The sequence below is a fragment of the Dermacentor silvarum genome, chromosome 1 (assembly GCF_013339745.2).
Source record: "Dermacentor silvarum isolate Dsil-2018 chromosome 1, BIME_Dsil_1.4, whole genome shotgun sequence".
In the NCBI taxonomy this organism is placed as follows: domain Eukaryota; kingdom Metazoa; phylum Arthropoda; class Arachnida; order Ixodida; family Ixodidae; genus Dermacentor; species Dermacentor silvarum.
Genome location: NC_051154.1, coordinates 438,332,950 through 438,359,785, shown reverse-complemented (window position 1 = coordinate 438,359,785; position 26,836 = coordinate 438,332,950). Strand labels below are relative to the sequence as shown.

The following is a 26,836-nucleotide window of genomic DNA, read 5'->3' as shown; positions in this document are numbered from 1 at the left end:
CTCTTTTCTCAGCACCCCAGTGCCGAAGTGTTGCTGTGAAAAGTAACATAAAATGTAGCAGCAGATTAAAAACCACTAATCACAGCTGCCATAAGATTCAAAGGATGCTACAATTAACTGTATAATGTTAACTGTGCCACTGACAGTGGTTGTAGGAACAATTATTGCAGAAGTAACAGTTTGGTGCCTCTTGAAAAGTTTTTAGTACAATTCACCTGAGGCGACGCCAACCTTCTCTGGCGTTAATGACTTATTTGGCGGCTCTCCGGGCACCTTTCTTGCAGCCACCATGCCAGTCACGCTCTTTCTCGCCAAGATGTCTTTCCCTCACCCGGCATGAGCTGTGTCCTTGACAGCAAGAGTTGCTTTCATATTCCCTTCGCTGCCTCTTCTCCCAGAATCATAATTCCCTTGGTAAGATGAAACTGTGGAAATAAGCATCGTATACAAGCATAAAGAAATGCAGGGAGCAAAAGAAGACCGACGCGTACGCTGCAGAACTGATAACTGAGCCTATCTTCATTTTTATTCTTACCTGCCTTTCCGTGAGCGCCCCCTGGCATTCGAGCAGATTCGGGTGCTACAAGGCCCCTCGGCTAGACGGCAAGCGTGAAATAGACGCAATGCGGATGGAAAATTCACCGGAAGGTTGGGCTCTGAGAAATCTGTGCTCTGGTGATGCAAATGGGCGTCTCCACGTACGCCGGCTTGAAGCGATCTATACATACTGTCTCCTCACGTCCATGCTGCGCAATGACGAAAGCCTTAGAGAAACGGTGCAGATCCGGAAAGAGTCCGTCACAGACTGGATTTATAGGCGCCCGTATGTCGTCGCGCCTAAGAAAAACATTTGCGGCGGACGCAAGGCCCGAGTGATCGAATATGAATTGTTTGGCGGACCTAGGTTGAAGGGCTGTAGGTCGCGGAAGCAGACTAGGAGACGTCGAAGACAAAGGTGGTGCTGAAGTGGTGCCTTCTCTGTGGTGAACAGGTTGCCGGGAAGACGTAAGGGGCTGTCAAAAACAAGTTCGGCCGCAGAGCACCCAAGGACGGCTCGAAGGCTAAGCATTGCCAACGGCAAGTGGTCGGTCTGGTGTTCGCGGTGCCGGTGTGCTGCGAGGGCCGCATTGAGCGGCCGATGCAGGCGCTCGACCATACTGACACGTGTACTTGTTAAATTTCTCTGGTGACTGCGTTTCACCGTCGGACGCGCCTGCATGTATCGGAAGTTTCTCGAATGTTATCGATGGTTCTATCTGCTGTCTATTGTCACCGAACCTTGTATAATCCGATTGCATGTATGCGGACGCGAATTGTGTAGTGCTTTCTAGAAAACACGCGGGCACTAGCGATTACTCTGGAATCTTCTCTGATTCAGGTATAAAAGCCGACGCCCTTGACCAGCTAAGCTTTCGACGATCGCCGACTGTGTTCGACGCTATCGTTGTGCTTTGACTGTAGCCTGTTTTTCTGAGCACAGGTTCGCCCAATAAAGAGTTAGTTTCGTCATTCACAGTCTTGCTACTGTGTTATTGACCAGGTGACAATACCGTTAGCGCGCGGACAGTAAGCAGTAGTGGGACAGTGCTTGACGTCAAGAATGCAAGAAAAGGCACCAAATAACGTAGATTCAAACTGCCGTCCGCGCTTTGTAGTTACAATTGCTGGGCAGCCGAAACGCCAAACTCCCGCAGAGTCGAAGGCGCGTGCCATGTCTCAGCAGTGATTTAGGCAGTGCGGATTGCCTCGGGCTAGCGTGTAAAGCGGTCCACTATGGTCGAGATGTAGGGACAGACGCGAGAGAGGAAGCAGCCCAATTATGCCCATATGCACATAGTCGTAGCGCTGGTTGGGGGCCAGGGACCGTTGCTGTGGCACCACAGTACGACGAGTGACTTGGGTCGCTTGGCCTGCAATGCAAGTATGGGACCACGCATGAACGTCCACATCGACACGAGGCCATACGTAGCGCTGAGTGACGAGGTTTTCAGTGGCCCTTATATCAAGATGAGCAATTTCGTACAGAGTGTCGAACGCTGCGGGGATGAAAGGATGCGGAAGAGGCGCGGACACATCACATCACAGTGAGTATGGCACAGCGGGTGAGGGACGACTTCGAAAAGTAGGGAGCAGGAACCCTGCCGGAGGGCTTGCAGTTTGGGGTCCTTGTGCTGTGCCTCCCATAGGGCTTCCCAGTCGACAGCAATAGAGGTGGAACCAATCGCCACAGCGCGAGAGGGGGCATCAGCTGCTCCGTTATCTGCTGTCTTGATATGCCGTATGTCCGTGGTGAACTCGGAGATCGGATAGAGACGTGAAACATCCGAAGATGGCTTTCGCTACCAGAACCTCTGTTAGCCGCCCCAATGGCTTTATCGCCGCGCACCTTTACTTAGGAAAATAGTTGCGATATCCGCAGTGCAATCTCCTCGAATGTTCTAGCCCGGGCAGTTTGTATTACACAAAATCTGGAGCTGACCTTTAGAGGCGGTTGAGGAGCTTGCTCGACATCTTGATATAGCCCGACTAGACGAAACCGGCCAGTATAATAAGCGTCGGCGTGACACCAGGCTGTAGGTCGGTGCTCTAGTGTTGAAAAGGACGCATGTTCTTCGTCGTACCCACGGAGTAAGATAAACAGGAGCGCCGACTCCGCCGCCACGCAACGCATTCGCTCGGTACAAACCGTGTAACGTAAATTATACATCGCGTAGCGCCATCTGTGGAGGCGCGTGTAAAACACTCAACAGATTGCTTCCATGTGCGCATGCGCTGAGTGGCGGAGACCGGCGGCGACGGCGGCGACGGCGCCGCAGAACTGGCAGCGCGGCACCCGTAGAGCGTGTCGTCTGCTACAAACGTGGACCCTCGGCCGTCTCAATTTGGCAGCAATCAAACACAAAAAAATATTTGCGCACAATTAATAAAAGCGCAAATAAACACGCGATGCCGCTTTTATGCACGCATACGAAACATTTTTAGATGTCTTTACAGGAAACAGACGATAAATGATGCTGTACAAAAAGACACAACAGAAGTACTTGTTTTTCACTCTACGTCTGCGCGGAAGCGAAGGTGCGAAATTTTCGTCTTCCTTGCTTTGTTTACCATGTCTGCAGTACGTTTATTCATGCCTGAGGGAACAACGTATCTTGATACTTGTGCGTGAAGAGACTGAGCAACAGGACTGTGTTGTTCCCGGCTGTAAATCTGGGTATGGCAAAGAACGCGAGAAGTTTTCGCTCTTCGTGGCGCCATCTGATCTTCAACTACTGCACCAGTGGCGTAAAAAAATTCCTGAAGGTAAGCGAGCGCTTAAAGCCATGGACAAAATATGTTCGCGACAGTGCGAGAAGCAGCTTATTCTTGATAGTTACTTCAGCAAAGACAAAGGTGATGTCTTAGTAGATGTAAAGAAAGTGCCTCGACTTCGAAGCGGAGCCGTTCCTTCAATTTGTTTAGGGAAGCCTGGCGTAGCTCAATGAGGCTGAATGCCACGAGGAACCAGAAGACGCCAATGCGGAAGGACGGGAGGAGCTCAATTTAAATTTGTCTAGAACTACACACAGTGCATGTGCCTTTCCTTGTCCAGAGACATGCCGTAATGTAGAGAGAGAAAGAAAGGGAAAGAAAGACAAGGAGGTTAGCCAGTGCAAACAGCGGCTGGCTACCCTGTAAATTCTCAGCCTTGCCCTCGAGATGATTCCCCTAGTTATGCAGACACATAATCAGAGCTTCTCTTGGGAAATAATGAGCAGGAAACATTGGCAGGAATTCCCAATTATTATGTTTAAGGAGAATGTGGCGATTCTGCGCGCAAGAGAACCGGGCGACACGAAAAGCACCGCGAGAAACATAGAAGCAAGCGAAGCATCTTAGCACTTCATGCGTGCTCAGATAAAAAAGAATGATAAACGTCAGCTTTTGCATAAAAACTTCTTTTCGCTGTTGTCTGTCATTGCTTGAGACCACCCGAACTGCCGTTATATCGCTTTACCATTTGCTATAGTTTTTCTTTCCGTCTTAGTTTGCGTAATTTGTTTATTTTCTGTTCCTGTGCCTTGGAAAGTTCTATGCAGGCCACCTGACAAATGCCCTGCATTTGCCCTGCATCAAATAAATTCAATAAAATGCTACATGACTTGTTTCTCCTGCTAACGTCACTCCGTGAACCGCAAGAGCAGTGTGCGCTACAGGCGTCAGGGCATGCGCGGAGCAGACTACAAAACGGATAGGCAAGCAGGCGCCGCGAGAGAGTCCCCGCGCCTTTGCTCCTTCGGTTTTGCGCCCGCCTCTCCGCTGAAGAGTTTTTCTTCATTCGTAGCGCCATCTGGCGAACACGCTGTGAAGCAGGAACCGGCGTTTCAGAATGTGTCCCTTCCAGACGAGCGGAGTCGGTGCTCCTGTCTTATCTTACTCCTGTGGTCGTACCTCAGAAGGCTTTTCCACAGCGCTAGCTACAAATGGGAAGGACGTATGTTAATAGCAGATCGGGACTGTCGGGCAGGGTAGCACAGCATGATATCGGAGAGCCCGTATACGCTCATGTTTCATACCTGGAGTGCGTTTTCATGCCAGAGGTTCCTGGGTTACTTTAGGCACAGGTTTCAGTGGACAAGAGCATCAATGCCGGCGTCAGCGCCCCTGGGTCGGTACAATCTCCCATAGTGATGGACAGGCGACCGATAACTTAATAGACAGCGTTGTTCTGCTTTTTTTTCCTTTTTTGAAATGGGGAAGATGCAGGGCGAGCCTTGTCGACGCCACGCACACTCGGTCGCTCATGCTCATCTTTGTCGCCGCAACCGCACCGCTGGCTTGCGGCTACATAAGGACGAGGTCTGCGTGCCTCTAGGAATTGTTGTGTGGCCGGCTGTGCAGCATCTTATGGTATGCGAGTGAGACATTATGTTGTTGATGTGTCCGATCTGTCGTTGCTTCAATCTACAGACGGGAAATAGCAAGCGGTACACACCGTACGTTGACATACTTCAAACTTTTGTACGCGCTCAATACACAGCGCCATTATATACGACTGCCTTGAACTTCTTGCGTAACTAACGACTGATTTGAAAGCTTATTCGCTTCCTTTGTAATGCACTCTTTGCAGCTAATAAAAAAATGGTCTCTGCTCTATCACATAAACGGAACTTACCAGAAGAAATGAAAATAAATTTTCTTTGTTCACGTTCACGTTGTCGTTAATAGAGCTTCATGAAGGAGTTTATAGAAGAATGCTTTCGAGTTAAGCGAGATATACATTCTGCAAAGTCCTTTGAGTATATCATGACTCGGAAGATGGTTGCAAAATGAGTGGGGGACGAAAAAGCACGGTTACTAAATCCTTGATGGCGTCTTGGGTGACAGTGAATACATGTACTCGGTGTAAAATCGCGCTGTAAAGAAACAAATGGCGAAGGAAACTTAGCAACGTAACCCAACAAGCACGGAAATGCAGAAAAAATTGAGAAAGAGAGAGAGAGAGAGAGAGAGAGGTTTATTTGAATAAAGGCAGAGATGTTGGCTTGAGCGTTAGTTTGCTCTAGCCTAGCTGCTACTCTACACTGGGGAAGGCGGGATAAAAAGAGTGATGAATGTTATTGATAAGATAAGGAGGTGCGTATACACATGTCCATCACGTTGAGGTCATACTAGAGTCATGCATCGAGTCCAGTGGCTTGAAGGAAGGCTATAGTCTCTTCGATGACCACAGCTGCACTGTTGGCGTCAGGCCAAGGACCTAAGGCAATCTCGTCAGGCATTGGTCTTTTAGTCACTCGTTGAATACTAGAAATGAGGCTCTGCCGTTCTCTCACGCTGGGCATGAGCAAACTATGTGCTCAAGTGTTTCTGGCACTTGGCAGTGATCGCAGTTGGGACCAGTGTCACTGCGGCCGATGATATGCGTATAACGCCTCGTGAATGCAACACCAAGACGAATCCGGTGTATCATACTTGTTATGCTCCTCTTCAGTTTAGGAGGCATGCGGAACTTCATTTCTGGGTCCCATTTGTGCAGTCGCCTGTGTCGTCGATCTGGTTTGGTCTAGTGCTCAAGTGTAGAGTTCCGCATAACGCACCGAAGCAGGGCATTCGTGTCTGTTCGTGAGAACTCAAGGCATACTTCTGGCGCATTATTTACAGCTATTTTAGCTCCATCGTCTGCTTGTCCATTTCCTATCACGCCACAGTGTGCAGGTATCCACTGAAAGGTGACGTGGTGGCCGTTTTTGTCGCAATGTCGAGAAGCTCTGCGATTTCTAGAGCTAAAATATAAGAGCCTTGTCTCATAATGCACTCAATGGCTTGAAGAGCGGGTTTAGCGTCGCAAAATAAAGCCCATGTGCGAGGAGGCTCTCTTGCAAGGAATCGTATTGCCTCGCGGATAGCAACAAGTTCTGCGGCAGTTGAAGTGGACTTGTGGTCTAATTTAAACCGTCGAGCCGTGGACATTTGCGGGATGACAAAGGCTGCGGCGGAGGCACATGGGGTGTCAGAGCCATAGGTATACACGTGAGAAGTACCACTGTACGCTGTAAAAATGTGCGATAGGGTAAGTTGCTTAAGGCCAATGGATGAAACACAAGACTTCCTCGTAATCCCAGGGATTTGAAGTTCAACAAGCGGTGTAGGCAGAACCCACGGAGGTGCTCTAGGAATGCCCGGGCAAGACAATCTAAATGGTAGAATATTCTCATGACGCAATATAGTTTTTGAAAAACGGCACTTTGGGTGTGTGGCAGGGAGTGCTGATAGGGGATGTTGCCTATGTCGGGTCAACAAGCGTAGGTGCACTCGAAGAGGTTCGCAGAGCATATATATGTTGATGGGACAAGGCCGAGATCCACGATGGTTCTATTGGTTGAGGTGCAGCGTGGTAGGCCCAAGCACGGGCGCAATGCTTGTATGCTCTCTAACGTCCGCACATAGCTGGGTCTCATGTTCGAGAGCACCGGAATGCTGTATCTTATATAGCCTACGAACAGGGCTTGGTACAATTGAAGAAGAGACGATTTCGACGGGCCTCATCTTGCTCCTGCCACCACCCGAAGCACGAGAAGAAAACTATTCAGTTTTGACTTCAGTGAGTGACGTGCCATGACCTGGATAGTTCATGGTCTATGGTTACACCAAGGAACTTGTGGTGTGTGACATAAGATACCGATGTTCCTTTAACGACTATCGGGTATTTAGTCATTTGTTTGCGTGTGAAGGCAAGCACTGCACATTTTTTAATTGAAAGTGTGAGGCCTTTACGCCATAAGTACGTGGCTGTAATTGTCACTGCACGTTGCAGAAGCGCACGCAGTTGCGGACGCGTAGCTTCAGATGCCCATATGCATATGTCTTCGGCATATGCGCTAATCTTTACTGTGTTGGGAAGCTGAGACGCAAGTCCAATCAATGTCACATTGAAGAGAGTCGGACTGAGAAGTCCTCCTTGGGCAAAACCGCGGTGAATATTATAGTGACCGGTGTCTCCATCGCTTGTCGACATATATACGGCACGGCCACTCAGATAACTAACGATCCAATCATATATTCCGCCACCAATGCCTAAATCATCTAGCGCATGAAGGATTGCGTAATGCAGAACATTGTCATAGGCGCCCTTAATGTCAAGGAAAACTGCCCCCCCTAATCTGCGTCGACTTCTTTCTTGTTAAACATTGCAGATCAAGTTGACTACACCGTCAACGGCAGATCAGCCTCTTCTAAACCCATGCATAAATTGGGAAAAGCGGTTATTGCTCTCTAAGAACCACCCTAATCTTGACAGTACCATCCTTTCCATTACTTTGCTGACGCAGCTGGCTAAGGTGATCGGCCTGTAGGAGGAAAGTTCATTAGAGCACTTCCCTGGTTTGAGCAATGCAATATTGCGGCTGCATTTCCAATTGGCAGGAACATTTCCTGACTCCTACGAGATGTTATAATAGGACAGCAGGATATGTCGTGCTTCTATGCCAAGATGACTGAGTGCAGCTTACGTGATTCCGTCTGGACCTGGAGCCGCTGAGCGTCGGGAAACAGAAATTGCAGCGTCAAGTTCTTGCGTGGTTAAAGGCACCTCGAGAAGCTCATCAGGTGTCGGGGGCGCAATGGTGGTAAGAGCTTCAATTTCGATATTAGAGATAGCCACCACAAGTTTACAGTAGTCATTGGCCACCTCCAATTCGCTCCGGCCTTGATGTAGTCACGGCACGGAATGGGTGGCTTTGTTGTGGACTCGTCTGCAGACTTCGTACTACCCGCTAGAGCTTAGATAAAAGCTCTCTTGAGTCCAAAGAGCCGCAGAACGTCCGCCACCGCTGCCTGTGAAGCTTGTCGAGATGCCTAAGAATGTTTCGTTGCGCCCGGCGACTCGCTGAAAGGTCTGACGGAGAATTCGTTCTTCTGTATCGTCGTTCTGCGCGGCGGCGGATTGCACGAAGGGCCTCGTATTGTGAATCGACCGCTGATCTCCGCATCGGTAGGTTTACTTGTCTCGTTCTGTCACGCAGAGAAGTGGCAATGATGTCCTCAACCTCGGATGGTACAAGCGTGCACTGACATCTGGTTTTGATAGATGCCTTAAATAAATCCAGTCTGTTTGGTGTGTGCATCGTGAGGCTGAGTGGCGGAACCAGCTAAATTGCACGTATGTTGGGAGGTGGTCACTTCCATGAGTTTCTACATCCGTGGACCAATATTCAGCTGACAGAATGCTTCTGGACACAAAAGTAAGGTCAAGGCAGCTGCTGTAAGAAGTTCCACAAATGAATGTAGGTGACCCGTCGTTGAGCACACTTAGTCCCTGATTACACATGAAGTCGGCCAAATCTCTGCCACGACATTTCACTGCAGCGCTACCCTATAGGGGATGATGTGCGTTAAAGTAACCAAGCACAACGTGCGGACGTCGTGCTGCTTGCAGCACAGACATCAGGTAGGATCAGTCAATATTCGCTCTTGGATGGATGTACCCTCCAATTACAGAGAACGTTCGCCTTTTGTGTGTTATAGTCAGGCATGCGCAATCATTGGTAGTATGCGGCGTGACGTCATGTCTAAAGTACGTCATATCGTGGCGTATACAAACTAGTACTTTGCTTTCACGTTGGCCGCTGCGAGACCATTCCTGGATATACCCAGAGATACGGAACGTGGTATCCACATTTGGCTCGCATATAACAATAACTGGAAATTGGCACTTAAACACCCGCTATCGGAAATCCGACAGACGACCACGTATACCTCTGGCATTCCATTGCATAACAAGCGAATGACGTGTGCGTTCCTCAAGTATCAAAGACTACCAGGCAACGAAATGGCTCATCCGCTGCTCGAGAATTCACGGACCGAGTGGACGGAAATGTGGGCCTTACCCCAGAACCCAATGACTCCCAACAACAGACCAATAAAGATGCACTCATGACATTCCATGAAATTTGCACACATTACAAACACCAACGCCTAACGTATCCACCTCTCTTTGTGTCGAGCACGCGCCAGAGAGAAACATTGTGGCGACAACTACAAACTCGCACTTTTCTTACCCCACGCACTTTGCACTTATTCTTTCCCGACACATACCCGACACCCAAGTGTCGCTTCTGCCCTGTCCAGACAGCAGATCTCTCCCATATAATGTGGAAATACCCCATCAAATATCCCCCCCCCCGCAACCTCCAACCATTAATTAGTAGCGAGGAGCTGTGGGAGACTGCCCTGCGCAGCTCCGATCCCACCTTGCAAGACCGAGTCCTGAGTTGGGCTGAGGAGATGGCGGAGGCCTACCACAACGGGTAGGCGGACGTCTGGCAGCAAAAGGTGCTAACACTGGAGCACACAGGCCTGCCTCTCTCCCCGCCCCCGGCCCCTCCTCTTCCTTAAAAAGGGAAAAAAAAGTTCATTCATTCATTCATCCTCAAGTATGAATGCCATATTCAGAAAAAATTGAAGTGCCTACGGGCACCGGAGTTCGCCGGATTCGGTTTAGTTTTCTTTAGAAAATTGAAGAAACAACTAAACCGATGACGACGAACTCCAGTACCCGTAGGCAGAGCGGGAGCAGTCCGGCTACGTGGCCGAGATTTGCGCACAGCTGCCTGGCCAGAACGCCGCTTCTACCCGAACGTACCGCCAAGCCACCTGCGTCCCCTTTGCAAGCCGGAGCTGCTGCGCTGTGGTCGCCGGTGCGTCGGTCAACCCCATCGACATTTTGGTGGGACGAACGCCGCTTCTTTCGTCGCGAATTCGCCACCACCCATCCACGACGGACCGAGGTTTTGTGTTTCTTTTCACACTAGTTATATTAAAAGATTTGTGTGTGGCTTGGTACGAACGGCTTTGTCCTCGATTGGGCTCAAAGGTTCGGCCTCAGGGACCCGTTCGAAACATTATCAAACATAATCTGCGCCACACCTTCCTTGCAAAACTTCGAACCACACATGCAGCCGCGAAAACCCAGTGGCCAACGAGGTATAGGCATGCCTGCTCGGCGGCAGAGTGCTATATACCGTGCAAATGACTATCGCCAACACATCTTCGTGAGGTAGTGCTGTGAAGGAGGCGCACAGGTTAAGTGCGCATTACTGGAGAGAGCGACTTCCATCCCATGAATTCAATTCTGGGATTTTACGTGCCAAAACCATGATTTGATTACGAGGCATGCCGTAGTGGGGGACTCTGGCAGTGTTGCCAGGTCAGACGAGGCGGCGTAGCCAAAAGCTAGAGAAGTTGTAACCCAAATGTGGCTAAACACAAAAAAGTGAAAAACATTTTGTAGCCAAATACACCCATTTTTTCTAGTTTTATTTGTGTATACATTTTCACATTCGACTACGGGAATCCTTTTTTGCACAACCCGTCGTAACATGTCAGTGCCGCCGTGACGGTCGGTGCTTGACATCAACAACAGTGACGTCATGCTTGCACAAAACACTTTTTGGTTGTGCTCGGAAGCTCTTAAAGGAGTACTGACACACAAATTTGAAGTCGAGATAACTTTTGAGATCGATTTTGGTGGTCACACAAACATCGTCTACAAAATATCAGCGGCGAATATAGCCTAGAACATATTTAAAATCAATTTTAAAGTACGTGCCCGCAGCCAACCGCAAAACGGAGCACCTCGCGACATTGACATCAAGGAAGGAATGGAAACAATCAAGAAAACGCTACGCCATGTGGCTACGTCACGAATTTTCGTTGTCTGCCATGCTGCTTACATGTGCTCTTCTCCTCTGTTGTTGCTTGTTCTAGCTGTTGTACTTGTAGTCGGACGCTCTCCGTGTCGCTGCAACTGCAGTTTTTGTCGTATCCGTCGGGATATTTCCCGCACTATCAGCTAGACTGCGCTGCACTGATCACGCACGAATTGCGAGTACAGCACAATGCCGCGTACATACTGCGTCGTTGACTTCTGCGGAACATACTCAAGGGTTAGGTATAGCTATGCATCGTTTTCCCCGCGATAGCATTCACTGGCAGAAGTGGACCGAATTCGTGCGCGCCTCTGGACGCTTAGAGTGGACCCCGCTGAAAAACAGCCGTATCTGCTCCCTTCATTTCGAGCGTGCATGCTATAAAGAAAACCCGCTGGACTTAACACTGTCTCCATTGGCTCCATTGCCCAAGCGTCTTCGACGACAGGTTTGTACTACTTGCAGCGGTGCGTACGCATAATGATAGCGTCATATGTGATGATGCCTGATATTGCGCAGTCGTGCTCGGACACGGAGCTTGAGCCTGCTGCCCCCCATCCATGTCGATCGACTTGAACGCTGACTGCGAGATAAACGAGGCTGCAAATGCATCAGGTGGGTGTTTAGTACACCGTGGCGATGACTAGTCATAAGCGTAGATTACCGTTTTGGCTGTTGCTCAAATTTGCTTCTTGGTGCTGTGTGTGATGTACTGAACAATGACCGTGCGAACGGCAAGTAATAAAATCACGTTCAGAAAAATTGATATATGTTTGACTTTTCCTGCGAGAAAGGCTAGGCCGCGCCCCTCGATCGAGTAAACGAGCATCGCGATAGAAATAGGTGATATTACACTAGGGTTAGTACACAGAAATAACAGAATGATATGAAAGTTCTTGCCATTTCAGTGGAAATTTTAAGTTGTCTGCTCTTAATACGGCTCCGTATTTCTGTAACGCTGCACAGTGCTTTGATCCTTGATGAAGTGAAATAAGTGTACAAGTGTCCAATACATTTGGCTGAACTGCCAAATTATCTAAATTTGGCAGTTTAAAAGCAAGAAAACGTCCTGGAAACTACCGAAGGCAATATATATAACAATTGTGAGGCACATGCAGCAAACAGCAGGTACTAAGCATTTTTAGAAATCAAGATGTAATGGCAAAATAACAATAAATAAAAACTTGATTAAGGCACACGGCTGACTACTTATGTCCACAGGTCAAGTAAAGCTGGATGCACAATCCCAGTGCTTCGTTGAAGTTTATTCCAAGGCCACTCAGGCCGCTCTGAAAGCTACAACAACAAAACCTGCAAAGGTGCAAGCAAGCCGAACTGTCAAGGAAGTGGGTGAGTGCCTGTCACGGCATTTTAATATGTACATTTATTGGAGGTCTTGAAACTTCAAGCTATTATGGAACCCTTTATGTGCTGATCTCAATGGGGTACCCTTAGCAAATTCATGCTTCATTGCACTTCCAGCATGCCAGACTGATTTGGAATTGCCGGACATCCTGTTGATGGAGGAAATGCGTCAGCGGTGTTCTACACCTTTATGTTCAGAGCCATCCATGACCTACGAAGACAACACTCATGACAAGACATATGAGCCTACATTGAACAGCTCAGTGGCGTAAGTGACATGACATTTTGTTTTCTTGTTTGAGCCTGCTGTAGAAAGTGCGTTAATGTCAGTGGCCTTGGTGATTATCTTTCAACATAACTTCATGTTTTCACTATGCCACAACAATCCGAAAAGTTCAGTAGTTGCACTATCTGAGCTTCAATCAAGGGGCATTAAATGTGCACAAGGGAGCGAAGGTTCAGGGGAATGGTTTCTGCCCGCCACTGTACTTGCTTGACCATGTACTAATTGTGGTAGTCAAATAATACCAGGGACGGTGACCATCACCCTGTTTGCAACTTGAAGCATCATAGTCATGTACCTGCTGTGTGGCTTAGGGGCTATGGCTTTGTGCTGCTAAGCACGAAGTTGTGGGATGAAGCCACAGCGGTCACATTTTGATGTGGGCCAATTGCAAAAACGCCTGTGAACCGTGCAGTGGGTATGCGTCAAAGAACCCCAGGTAGTTCAAGTTAATCAGGAGTACCACATTACGTTGTGCCTCATAATCAGATTGTGGTTCTAGCATTTGTAAAACCAAACAGTTTACTTTCCATTTAATTAATCATGGACATGCTCCTCTCGATAGTAATGTGAAAACTGTATTAATAAGGTACCAGTTGTGCACTTCCTCACTATGTGTTCAGGAAATGTGCAGTGCAAATAGGCTTGTATTGCCCTAAAGGTTACCTTGTATATTGCCATGTTATTTTTGGCGAGCAGTTAATCGCTGCACTTGCAGTATGTAATCTCTCATTTCCTCATGCCTTTCTTTGTCGTATGTGTGGGCAGTCATGTTCATGCACTTGATAATTTAAGTGATTATAGCTTCACCAATTCCTCTTGGTGGGCTGTCGTTATAATTGCAATGCATGGTGGTTGCATCAAAATAAAAGCTGCTTCTAGCAGCAATATAAGTATATCCAGAATTGTGCCAGTTCATGAAAAAACAATGTTTACATGTGTTCCAATGACTATTCTCAACAGATCCTCAGGTGAACCTCCTGCAGCTAGGAAGTTCATTGTGTACGATGAATGCCTGCTGCAGGTATTCCAAGCTTGCAAGACCTGTCGCTTACCTGCTGAACCTTCACTACAGGTGTGTATGTTTCTTTCTCTCACAAATAAATGGAGTAGTTATTAACAGCATTACAAATACTGTGATGTGTCTTAATGACACAATGCTAATATACTATTAAAGCTATCCGGTTCTCACAGATGCATAGCTAAAAAAATAAAATTTGCAGACACATACATTCACACACCCAGCAAGTTTTTAACATAAGTGTGTGCAGGTTCCAAAAGTCCCAAGATTGCCTAAGTAGTCGCATGTCATCTCCACCTTTATTTCCTCTTTGAACAGGACTAACAGTGCCATTTAGAGTATCTGCAATGAAGCTCCAGCTTCGTGTTGTCCCCTATTCTCGTGGCATGTCAATCATTGCGAAAAATTCTGGTGTTGCCTATGGTAAAAGAGAGGGGGGAAATGGAACTAGGAATGAAAACTTTCAGCACACCGTCTCGTTGCGGCATTTCCTGCATCTATTCTGATGTTGTAAATCCATTGTCACTACCAATAAAATGGCAGCAAACATATTAGACAGAGGTGTTGATCATTCAATCAGAACAATGTACCCGGTGCCTTCTGCAGAAACCATAAGTCTATGAACACATAAAATGTTTCCTCATAATAAAGCGACTGTGCACAGCTAGTTTGCCACTATGTAAGGTTGCACGAATGCACCGGCTGTCGCGAGATTGTATAAGCTGAGTAGCATTGGGCTCGATCAGTACTTTGTGAGAGACTCCTTAGGAAATGCACTGTCCTGAATAACTTTTCTACGACCCGTGTGCGTTTAATTGGAGCTAGTTTGCAGCCCCCTTCAAGAAGCCATAGGTGGCCATAGCCCTGAGGCTTCCACCCCCCTGCATGTATGCCTATTTCCAATGTTTACTCATGTGACAGCAGATGACATGCTTTTCAATAATGCAGTGTAGGGTTGTCTCCAGTGTGTATCCAAATACATTGTGTGCTGTATTATCCTGCTTGCAGGTGAAAGGTTCCCTAGTGACTGCTTCTGTGATATGCCAGGAAAAGCATGTCAACATCTGGCACAGTCAGCCAAAGAAAGGGAAGCGTGCCTTGGGGGACATTACACTGGCTGCTGTAATTCTTTTCACCGGCTGCAGCATGGCGCAGTCCTTGCGTTTTCTGAAGAATGCGAGCGTAGCCTGCTTCAGCGAGAGAACATACCATCCCTTGCAAAGCACGTTATTTTTCCGGCTCTGAACGAGGTAATAGAATTTCTGTATTACACAAATTGAGATGACCACAATCTGTTGGTGCTTGGTTGTTGCATGCTGATAAAAATAATTGGTCAAAATCATACACACTGCACACTGTAATTGCACTGGAAGGTGTGTGAGCGTCTTTGAGATGTACATTTCCTGACATGTTATACATGGCCTGCCTTTCATATTCAAAGGAATAGGTTTCAATAAATGCCTTTTATGCATTTTCCACGTCTGGCAGGATGAAAAGAGGCGGCTCACGCAAACGGTGGTGTCGTGTGGAGGAGCAGCAAGAGTAGCAGGCGACAGCCGCGCTGATTCTCCTGGCTACAGTGCCAAGTATGGCGTTTATTCAATGCTCGAGACAAACCTGAATCGCATCATTGATATCGAGCTTGTGCAGGTGAGAGCACAGTAAAGCACTTATTTCTATGCATAGGCATATACTTGAGGTTTTATTAATTGTTTTTTTTTGCTATTATGTTACGTTGTGCATTGCTTTACATTTTTTTCTTTCATGTTGACACCACGTTCTTCCATGGGATAATGCCAGCATTCATTGTACTTGCGACTGACCAGAAATTTCCATTCACCCTGCAGCGTCATTCTTTCTTTGTGTTATGATGATGTCCATTTATTAGTACTATATTTACAATGAACCGCTACAAGTGCTGTATTTAAAGAGCACAGAATGTTATTTGGTTGCAACATGCACTGCTCCTTGACCTCTCTTTCCCAGCAGAGAACATTGACCAGAGCGCATGGGTAGTTACCATCTGCAGAGCAGCAAATTTATCCCCTTTCTTCTGGCATTCGTTACCGCTTTTTTATTCCTTTTCACTACTCTTGGCCAATGTTCAGGTGCCATTTGCATGCTAAATAGTTGCGGTGTGACTAGCAGGCTTTCCTCTTCACCATCAGCCATCATCTCTCTTCGGCTGTTTGATTGATCTAGTAGCCGCATTTAGGTGAATCTCATCAGGCATTTTCTTTGGTTTTCAGTGCAACGAGGTATCCTCAAGCACACACATGGAGCTTAAGGGTCTGAAGAGGGCCCTCGCCTCCCTTGATGAAAGCGGTGTCAATGTAACTGAAGCGGTGACGGACCGGCATCCACAAGTGCGCAGGTCAGTGTTGCCAAATGCAAATGAGAAAGTGCTAGGTAACAGTGGCCTCAAATGCAGCCAGAAAACAACCTAAATTAATTATTATTGTGCTGTAATCATGGCAGTATTCATCAAAGTAAAAAAGACATGACATTAGTAAAAATAAATTCTCCCTGGCAAAAAATAATACAATAATGTCATGTAGCAGTGACGTTGAACAAAACAGTGCTAAAACTGTGAATGACGAAGCCGATTCTTTATTGGGCGATCCTGTGCCCAGCAAAGAAACTAACTCACTTTACAACAAGAGCGGCGTGCACAATCGTCGGTCGTTGATAAACTGATCAGCGGCGAAACACATCGGCTTTTATACATGAGTCATCGAAGGTTCCAGAGTAATTCCTGGTGCCCGCGTTTCTTCCAGAAACTACTACACAATTTGTGTCGCTCATACAATCAGATTACATAAGCGTCGGTGACCACAGACGACGGATAGAAGCACCGATAACGTTCAAGAAATGTCCGATACATGCAGGCGAATCCTGCGCATTAGCCGATGAAAAGCGGTCACTGATGAAAGTTAAACAAGTACATGTGTCAATACGACTAACTTATTACACCTACTCTTAATGTGTATGAAAACAGTTGAGTAGTGTGGGAACCATGAAGCACAAGGAAAGCATTTCAAGGCCACCACTGTATACATTTCTCACAAGAAGTGAGAGACCAATGTGCAGCAATAACATGTCCCTTTGTCTGGGCCACATACTAACGATTGTGGTTCAGGCTGTAACGCAGCTGTTTGTGAAATAGCTAAGTCTGCAACACTAATGCAGGTAGTTCAAGTCTGAGAGGCCTGAAGTGAACCACCTGTTTGATGCATGGCACGTCTGCAAAGGTCAGCATTGTCTGTCTTTTCTGCTAGAGACTTCTGTACTGATAGTTGCTTCTTATCTTCTTTTTTGGTTGTTCAGGGCTAAACAAGAAGCTTTTGCAGGCTGTGAAATCCACAGGATGCGTTGCCATTGGCCTGTGGACGCGTTCCATTGTCAACCACCTATACTTTTCAGTGCAGTGTGGGAATGGCAATGGCAACCTTGCCGTGGCTGTGTGGGTGTCTGTAATGAACCACGTGCAAGATAAACACCACGGCCACAGCCTGCTTTATGACAGATGCCAGCATAGCGACCTTGAGCCACGGAAGTGGATCTTTCCAGGTGCACCTTTCTTGTACATTTTTAAAGGAAATCTTTCTTTGCATACCCTACCCAGTGGTTACCATAAAAGTGGAGCACCTCTCTGGGCGGCGCTTAGGGTACAGTGAGCCTAACAAACGTGCATCATCTCGCATCGAAAATCCCCATTTTTCACCTGTCACAAGAAGATATTAAGCAAAAATGGTAGCTGAAAATGAATTATTACAGTATATTCCACAACTGTAATGCACACCATTTTTTCTAGAACATTCGCCTGTAAACTGCCTGTGTGGTGCAGCCTGATGCGAAATTACAACCACATCCTAGGCAGCGTCAGCAACAGAAAAACGTTCTTGCATAGCATGACCAGCATGATTAATGTAGCATGGTGACCTGCTGCTTTCAGTATAATTACGAAAGCACATGCAAACGATAAGTTACTCATATAGCTAGTGGCAACAAGTTGCGTCGCGTGTTTTTGGTGCAGGACAAACTAGCAAAGGGGTTAGTGCAGGCATGGGCCACCATACCATTTGTAATTGCTGCATAGTTGTTTCATAAATGCAAAGTATCACATGCGCTGTGGACTACATGTATACAGAGGAGGACATGTGGTTCTTCACTGACAGTAATGAAGTGCTGTCCAGAGCGTTGGCAATGGACAATAAATAAAATTTGTCTCTGGTTTAACTCGGTGCACCAAATTATTTGCCATTTCTCGGTCACGTCAGGGCTGAAATGATGGAAGTGTAGAATCAAAGTATCTGCAACTGCAAAAAATTTTTAGAGCACAGACACCATGAAAAAAAGTTGTGCCTGCTCTCCCATTGTAATGTGCATTGGCGACTTCCCTTTATGACTGTCACATTGTTCATTATATTCAAGGGTGAGAGCCGAATTAACCAGCAAATTAACTTTTTCTCGAATTCTTTGCTACAAGACCTTTTGCTGCTGTTCGTACATGAGTAATGCCAGAAAAAGACCTTTTTTACACAACCACACACGGGGTAATAGTGTCTTCATTTTTTTATTTTTGTATACATTATTGCAGGTACCCATGTTTATGACAAGCTCTCCAGCCTATTGACAAACAAGAGGCTTCTGAATGACATCCGCCAAATGTCGCCACACATGCAGACATTTAGCGTGGAATCTTTTCATGCAATAATCAATCGCTTGGCCCCGAAAGCTTGTGCTTACTCATTCCATGGAATCTTTGCAAGGTAAGTTTGTTGTAGAAATTATTGTGAGCAAATGCATGCAGTGATAGTAAGGTCAAAACTGCATGTGTTAGCATTTCCTGATACCGTTCCGAGTCCTCAGTTCACTGCACTAGGTTAATAAGCAGTGTTGTGTAAAGCATACAGTCTGTATGGAAAGAATGACTTGATTCGCTTTCTCCACAGTGGAATCAGTTTTTGAAGCTAATGGTCTTCTTGAATGGTCATCATCTTCAATACAACTATGACCTTCTTCAAAATGATCGCACCATTTATACATTGTAGCTTTCCCGCAAACTGCAGTCCCAAGAGCTGTTCCTAGCATCTGAGCTGTCTTAGTAAGAACTTTTTGAACCTTCGTGGTGAGTTTCACAAACCTACTGCTGCCCCGACTCACTCATTTGACATCAGGCAAAAATCACCCAAATCAATTGACATCAGTTCACACAAACATGCAAGAGAAACCAGAGTGCATGTATAGAGAGCTGCTTTTGCCATCTGGTACACTAAATGTGCTGCTAGATGGTGATAAAAGTGCGACTAAATTTCATTACTTATGAGACAGTAAATAAAAAAAAAAGTTTGCGAATTTCCCAGGCAGAACACATGCTTAATTTCAGTTTCTCGTTGCCTTTGTTTATGCAGTAAGTAGACTTCTCAGTCTGGGAAGTGTACTTTCCCTTTCAGAGTGTCGTTTCCGTTACGTTACCAGAGGAATATAGCAGTTTCTGCCTATGATACTGTGCATATTGATGACTGTGAAAGTGTATTCAATTAGTTGCCTAACTGCTTGCATGTTGGGTTGGGCAAGTGCACATAACAAATATAGCATGTACATAGCTGTGGCATATTTCTGTACTGCAGGACTGCACTGGCTGCCTTGCATTACAACGAAAATGCCGACAAGTGTCAGGCCGTCACACTGAGTGGGGAACTTCGCTGGAAGGCGAAGCACCCGAAAGCGCGGAACGGAGAAGCAAGTGTCTCCTCTGTCAAGCAGGAGCCCACTTATGGTATACAAGGGGCTGGTGTCCTTGTTATGAAATTTTGGCCAAATTGTCACCAGTGCTACTTTTTAAATAACTTTTCACAAACTGCATGTAACAGCAGCGACATACATTGAAACTGCTTATATTCCTAGGCACTCTTTCTAAACATTGGGCATATGTCCTGAAATTTTGCACACTAGCTCATTGAAGCTCGTAGAAAAATTCAGCTCAACCAGACATATATGACTGCTGCTTTCAGAATCGGAGAAACAAACTGAAACTGGCGAGACGGTATACGAAAAATATTTCAGCATTGTCTGTCTGTATATATTGTAATTTGTTTAGAGCAACAGCCTTATGCGCATAATTGTTTGCATTTCGATAGGCTCACAGCAGCTCAGAAATGCTTTAGAATTGCTTACCACAATTTCGTAGCACTCAGTGCAAAATTGACTATTGTGTGTTTTTTCCACTTGCTTCGTTGCATATTCAGTGATCATGAGTGCCTCTTGGCCATGATGGTTATGTGAACCGTCTATTCTGCACTCTTGAAGAGTACGTCAATAGAGGCACTCCATATGTCCTTCCAGCGAAGCCACCTCATGTCGCAAGTTCTTCTGGGCCTGTCGACAAAACATCACTTGTGCAATCCCACTTATCTAGGTTTGGGAAGCAGTAATTTTCTGACCATTTCATGATCCCTGACGTGCCCTGCTCATGTGCAAGGGACAGCACAAATGTCATAGCATTTCTGTGTGTCTCAAAAGTTGTGCTTCGAAAGTAGCTGACTGTTCAAAAAGCTAGTGTTCTTTGCTTGGATCTGAGAAAGCTCAAGGAATGACCGAAAATCAACGCCAACCATTTCGGCAAAAGTGAGCACCCTCCCAATGCTCTCCACAACGCCAGACCAAACTCTATGAAAGCAAACGCTCTAACCCCCTCTGTGCTCTCAACAGCACCCATTAAGGTTATTGTACTAAACACGAGACACGCACCCGATAAAGAGCCCGGGATACAGACCTCTACAAATAGTGATCTCAAAGAAGACACATTCAAAGAGAAGAAACAGCTAAAGAATAGATTGCAAAGCGATTCCCAATAGTCATTCGAGCAGGCCAGGCACAGCTGAGGCGATCGAAGAAAGTTCCATCTTTTGCCCTGCCTCGCTCTGGGCGAAACTCTGTGTTACTTGGTTTGTAATGATAGCCCATTCGAGTGGCAGCGGTAGGCTCTCGAACGATCAGGAGGCTCATTTTAATCGGGGACACTAACATTACGATATCCTTCACATGACATTGTGTCGTAAGGGATTACCAATCAACTTCAATGTGCTAAAATAATTGAATAGACAATAGTATACATGAAAACGTAGCATTAAACTTTTAACTTCTAAGGTAAGCTCTCGGATAAACATATGCTGCAGCCTAAGAGGCTCTGCTAAGTCGGTCAGCGTTTGTATGCAGCTTCCCTTTTTGTAGCGAACAGAAAAATTATGGTGCTGATGTGACAAGCTCCACTTGAGTAGACGGCCATTTCTTGGTGACATGGTGTGTAACCAGGTCAAAGGGCAATGATCCGTCTCAGCAATAAATGGTGACCCGGAGACATAACAAGCGAGCTTATCGACAGCCCATACCAGACAAGCGCACTCCTTTTCGGACGTACTGTACGCCTCCTCTCCGACGCTAAGCTTCCGGCTCCAATATAAAACGGGCCGCTCGTGCCCATCGGCATCCTCCTGGCAAAGTATGGCTCCTAGGCCGCGGTCACTTGCATCACATTTTATAATAAAGCCTTTAGAGAAATTAGGTGCCATAAGCGCAGGTCTTTCTCCCAGAGCTTGTTTCAGGCTCTCGAAAGCCTTCTCTTTCTTCTCGTTGGCTCTGATTTGCCGAGGCAATCTGTCAAAGGGCTAGCGAGATTCGAGTAATTTTTCACGTAGTGCTGATAATACCCTGCAAGTCCCAAAAACGCCCTTACTTCCGACTTTGTAGTTGGACGCCGGTATTTCAAAACGGCAGCAACTTTAGGTTCCGAGGGTCTACGCTGGCCGCGCCCCACGACATGACCCAGGTAGCTCACGTTAGCACACCCCAAATGGCACTTCCGCGCTCTGACAGTGAGACCCGCGTCGCGCAGTCGACCTAGTACTGTGCGCAAATGGTTAACATGCTAAGTCGCTCGTAGATGATTCCTTATTCGGCAACAGTGGGTTGCGAGAGGTTGTTCTTGGAAGTTTCGGCGCGTGTAATATTCCTCCGTGAGCGGCGCTGCCTTCTCTAGGTCTACCTATGGGAGCCTGTCCTGCAGCCAGAGTTTAACTTCCTCTGGAAGAACTCGGTAAAACTGCTCCAGTGCTATGCATTCAAGCACCTTGTCCTGGTTGCCATACACTTCTGAACTTTTGAGCCACTCCTTTAAGTTAGATTTTAACTCATACGCGAACTCAGTGTGCGACTCGCTGCCCCTTTTTGCCTGTCTAAACCGCTGCCGAAATGCCTCGGCAGAGAGGCGGTTTTTGCGAAGAAGCGCGGTTTTTACCTTCCCATAGATCTCGTATTCTTCTTTAGACAAGCGAACGAGAACTTCTGCAGCCTCTCCTGGGACAACTGAAATAAGTTTTTGATACCAAAGGCTTTTGTCCGGCACTATCTTTTCACACGTACGTTCGAAATTCACGAGAAAAAGTGCGATATCTCCCCCTATCCCGTACGGTAGCATCAGGTCCTGTATTCTCAGTTTAGGCGTATCGTCTCCACCCGAAAGGAGACTTGAACGCACTAAGCTGATTCGACTTTGCTCTATTTCCAGTTCTCTCATTTTAATAGCATAATCTCGCTCTTCACGCCTTTTTTTCTCCTCTGCCTCCTCGCACCTTTTTTGCCCCTCTGCCTCGTGGCGAATTTTTTCTCGCTTCTCTTCTCAAGAATTTCAACCCAAATCTCTTCGACTTCCTCCTCAGTTACCTCTTGTGCCCCCATAACATCAAGAATGGCTTTCTTTTGCTTTGCCGCGGCAACCGAAATGCCCATCTCTTGACAAACGTCAAGAAGGTCCTGTATACTGAGCTTCTCCATCGTGATCTGACCGCTCGTGTCCGGTTTTGCCTCTAAATTAGCTTTGCTTCCGAAGCTAGAAATTTATGCGAGGCTTGAAGCGAACTAAGACAAAACCACAACTCTTTCAGAATACATCAGCAAATGTCCTCAGCATTTACGTGTGTGACAGAGGTCTGGCGATGCGAAAGGCAAACGTCGGGCACTCACCCCTCAAATGCAGCTCACACCGGTCGATCTCGTGGCTGCTGTTGAGCGGTGTAGCGGGCGTTTATTCGGCTTCGAATCCCACAGCTTGCCATCCACTGTTGTGACTTCGGGGTGGAGGACGATAGACGGACCCTTTCAGCAGACGAAGGAGAAACTAAAAGCTTTATACAATATTTAAAGATAGTGGGTTATAGTGTACATGTGGCTTTAAGAGCGCATCAGACCGACTGGGCAGCTGGTGGCGACTCTCTGGCTTAACAATGGGCCGGTTCTTCCTTAAATCCCCTTGGTGGCGACTCGTTGACAGGACCCAAAGGGGCAAGTGGTGATGATTGCCGGGGCTGTTTGAAATTGCCTGCGTCGAATGGATTCCGTCGCGGATAAATGGGAGTTCCTGTCGCCTCGATGATGGATTGGCACGTACTATGGCACATTGCCCGCGTCGAATGGATTCCGTCGCGGATAAATGGGAGTTCCTGTAGCCTCGATGATATGGTTGTAGTATGTCAGCTCCCGTCGCGTCGATGATGGATGGGCACGTACTATGGCAAAACAAGGTGCAAATCCATTTGAAACTGCATTGCAATCTATACTGTAACTTAGATGATGTGCAATAATGAAATATGCTTACGGAAGGTAGAAGACAACAAACTTGGACTGTACTGCGAGCCTCTCAGTAGGTGGCCTACCTTTAACTATCATCTCCCATCCCTTGCATAACAGGCCTGTTGTATCACCCAGCTATGCACTCTGGCATCCCAGCAGCATTCAAAGACGCGCTACGACACCTGCCATCAACACGTTTCTTACGCTAAAGGTGACCTTGTGTGACTGTAGATGCCGTGGTTTGTGTCAGAAGTTCTGGGCCTGTTATTTTGGCCTGTTCGTCATTCTTGAACACCTCAGTGACGTTACGTATGTAATCTCTCGTCTCACAAGTACCCATCGCCGCTTTAGTAAGAGAAATTTGACTTGCGCTGCATGCCTCAAGCTTTACCACCATTGATCCTCTGATTGACTTGCCCACTGGGCATCGTCTGCGAATGGGGAAATGAAACGTGCTAATGCAAATGATGACAATAAAGCTGCACTGTACTGCGATTGTCTCCATAGATGGCCTACCTTGAGCTATCATCTCCCATCCTGTAAATAAATGCGACGCATCGTCACAATATTTATCTTGGTTTTCTTTCGAAGCTTGTTACGTTTCTTGTACTAATAAACATTTCTGCTGCTACTTCTGCTTTTTGATGTACTGCAACATTGTATTTACGCTAGTTATTGCTGTGAAAGGGCCATGACATATCCGTCTGACTACAGTGTTCTCAGTTTATCATTGTAACCGTGAGTAGAGAGCCTCATACGGTTACGAAAAAATGAACCTGTACCAAATAGGCCAAGAAGCCTTACTTTGCACAAGCCAGTTTCCTATTTCTGAGAGCTGCCTGTGTAGTTAAATTCACACAACCATTAAGCCCTCTAAAAATGTTTTGTGCAGCTACTCCTCGGTGCAATTGTACATGACAAAAATACATAATACGCTCCACTCGTTGCTATAATGTTGCACTTGGAATTAGCCATTTGGCATGTGCATGCAAAGAAAGCGAATAATTTCTAAATGCATGTAATGTCTCTGAGGGTTTCTAGTTTTCATTGACCGAAATGTATTGCATGAATTGTATGGTAACAATAAATGGAGATGATGTGATAAGCAGAAGTCAGAATGGCAATGATTGAGTAGATAAGATTACGTATAGCCCTGGTATTCACTGAACTCGAAATATTCTACTAGTCGTTGCTATCATGTCAACTGTGGATGTGTAGGCCACAACAAGTGATGCAGACCTTGGTCGTGGCCCTGTTAGCAATAATGCCATATATTTTGTGCATAAAAACAATATGTATTTTCCAATTTGTTTAGAAGGCAATTTGTAACTTCACGTGCAATGTGCAATGCAAATTTCATGTCCTGAACCCTCTTCTTGTTACACAGCATTGCAGCAACACACAAAGGCACATTTGGTTCACATTTTTTAAAATAATCCGGATATTGAAATCCTGCATACTCCTCAGATGGGAAGGCGTCCCTCACAGCAGCAACGACACAGCTGGGCAGCACCTTCCTGTTGCCCCGTCCCAGCCGATGCCACACCCACCGTGCAAGTTGGCGGTATGCGGTGTATCTGTACCACCTGAAAATAAATGAACAAGGTTAGGAGAATTTTAAAGATAACGCTAATTAGCGGCGGGTGATGCCTCCTGTAGCGTGCAGTCGGCGTCAAAAGTATAGGGTCCGCGACATCCGAGGAAAGGCAGAATATTTTAATGACCCCTGCAGGAATCGGGGGTAATTCAACGTTGTCTGAGATACCGTGAACCGTAAATTTGTGAAGTCGACTGCACGTCTCTTGGAAGTTACGCGCGTGCTACGATTGATGGGCTCGAACACCAACACGGAAGGTTGGACGGACGTATTACGTCATGTTGCGACGTGAGATCACAAATTGAGTCGAGGCCGCAGTGAAAAGGTGTAACTAAATACCTGTGGATTTGCGGGGCCTCTACAAGCGCCGGACTGTCTGCCATGAGGGCGTAATACGCCACTTCAAGGGCATGGACGTTTAGGCAAGCCTGAACAAAGGTGGGGTGGCTTGTGATGCATGCCTGGTTGCCCCGAAGTGTGTCCACACGGTCAAGCTCTGTGCAGCACACCGACTCAAGCTGCGTCTCCATTACCCTGCAGTATCCACATTGGCACCTGCGATAATCGCGATGCAACATGAAACATGCGCTCTGCTGGCTCCGCACACTGCAATTCGCCGATGTTGCTGAGCATCGTAGTTAGTTTTTACAAGTTGTATCCTGAGGGTAACATAAATAAATAAATAATCTGTCTGCTGTTAGACCGGCATATAAAGCAAATAAAGCAATTAGCCATCGCTCATTCGAAAACCAGATTAAATGTAGGTACATCGAAGCATGCAATTACCATGCCTATAAACACGTGCAACGGATACATTGCATATATATGCCGCAGCATTCATTGCTCTTAAGACTTTATGAAAATTGAGATTATATATGACATGAGAAGAGTTGAGAATATATACACGCTACTGTTAAATACCGTGCAGGCCACAACGTTCAACGCCGATTTGTTGTGTCTTACCATTGAACGTGGCCGATGCGAGGGTTTTGTTGAGGTTCGTCCTCGCCGTCGCCGGCCGCAATATCCGAGTCGCTGCGCTCTAGTGGGTCAAATTGAAAGTGGTGGGCCACGTCTAATACGGCGGCGACTCCCACATGCAGGAAATCATCGCCGCTGGACGACGAAAACGAGGACGACGATGACGATGATGGCGAGGCTAGCGAGGACATGGCAAATCACGTGCAGGCGTTGCAGACGAACCAGCAAAACGAAGCTCGCGCGCCGGCGCGCACGCTGGCTGCGCGTCAGAGCATACGTCATGGCTTTTTGCGATGATCACGTGCCCAGTTTGTTTACAATCCCTCTTCTTCCGTCTCGTTGCTCTCTGAAACCGAAACTGGGACTGGTCGCTACAAAAAAGACTCCAAATAATTACCTGTCGCGCTCTGAAGTAAATGAGGTTTCGTACCGTGATTACTGGGTCATTAACTACCTGTTAAAGCAATAAAAACGACAAGGAAATTTTTTGTGTCAGTACTCTTTTAAGCTCCAGCGAATTGCTGGAGAGGGCGAAATCAATGCTTTTATTTCATGACATACAGTACTTAGTTATTATTTTGAGTAATTTACAGTAATATTAACTACGAACTCTGCTTTTTAGCTGTTATGAACGCAAAATAATGTTTGGCATCATCGCTCTCTCACGTCGTATCTGCCTACGGCGTAGAAGTTCAGCTGTCCAGCGATCTGCGACGTGCTTACGGCTTCTTTTTTTATGAGCTAAACAAGTCCTTCGCGCTATGATGCCT

At 46.6% G+C, this 26,836-nt stretch overlaps 1 long non-coding RNA gene across 1 annotated transcript; it reads left to right on the top strand.

Moving 5' to 3' along the window:
* The first annotated feature begins 11,151 nt into the window (after positions 1–11,151).
* Positions 11,152–26,501, top strand: LOC125942607 (uncharacterized). Its single transcript, XR_007465257.1, has 2 exons — positions 11,152–11,249; positions 26,189–26,501. It is a non-coding gene; the product is annotated as an uncharacterized LOC125942607 (long non-coding RNA).
* Positions 26,502–26,836: the final 335 nt, after the last annotated feature.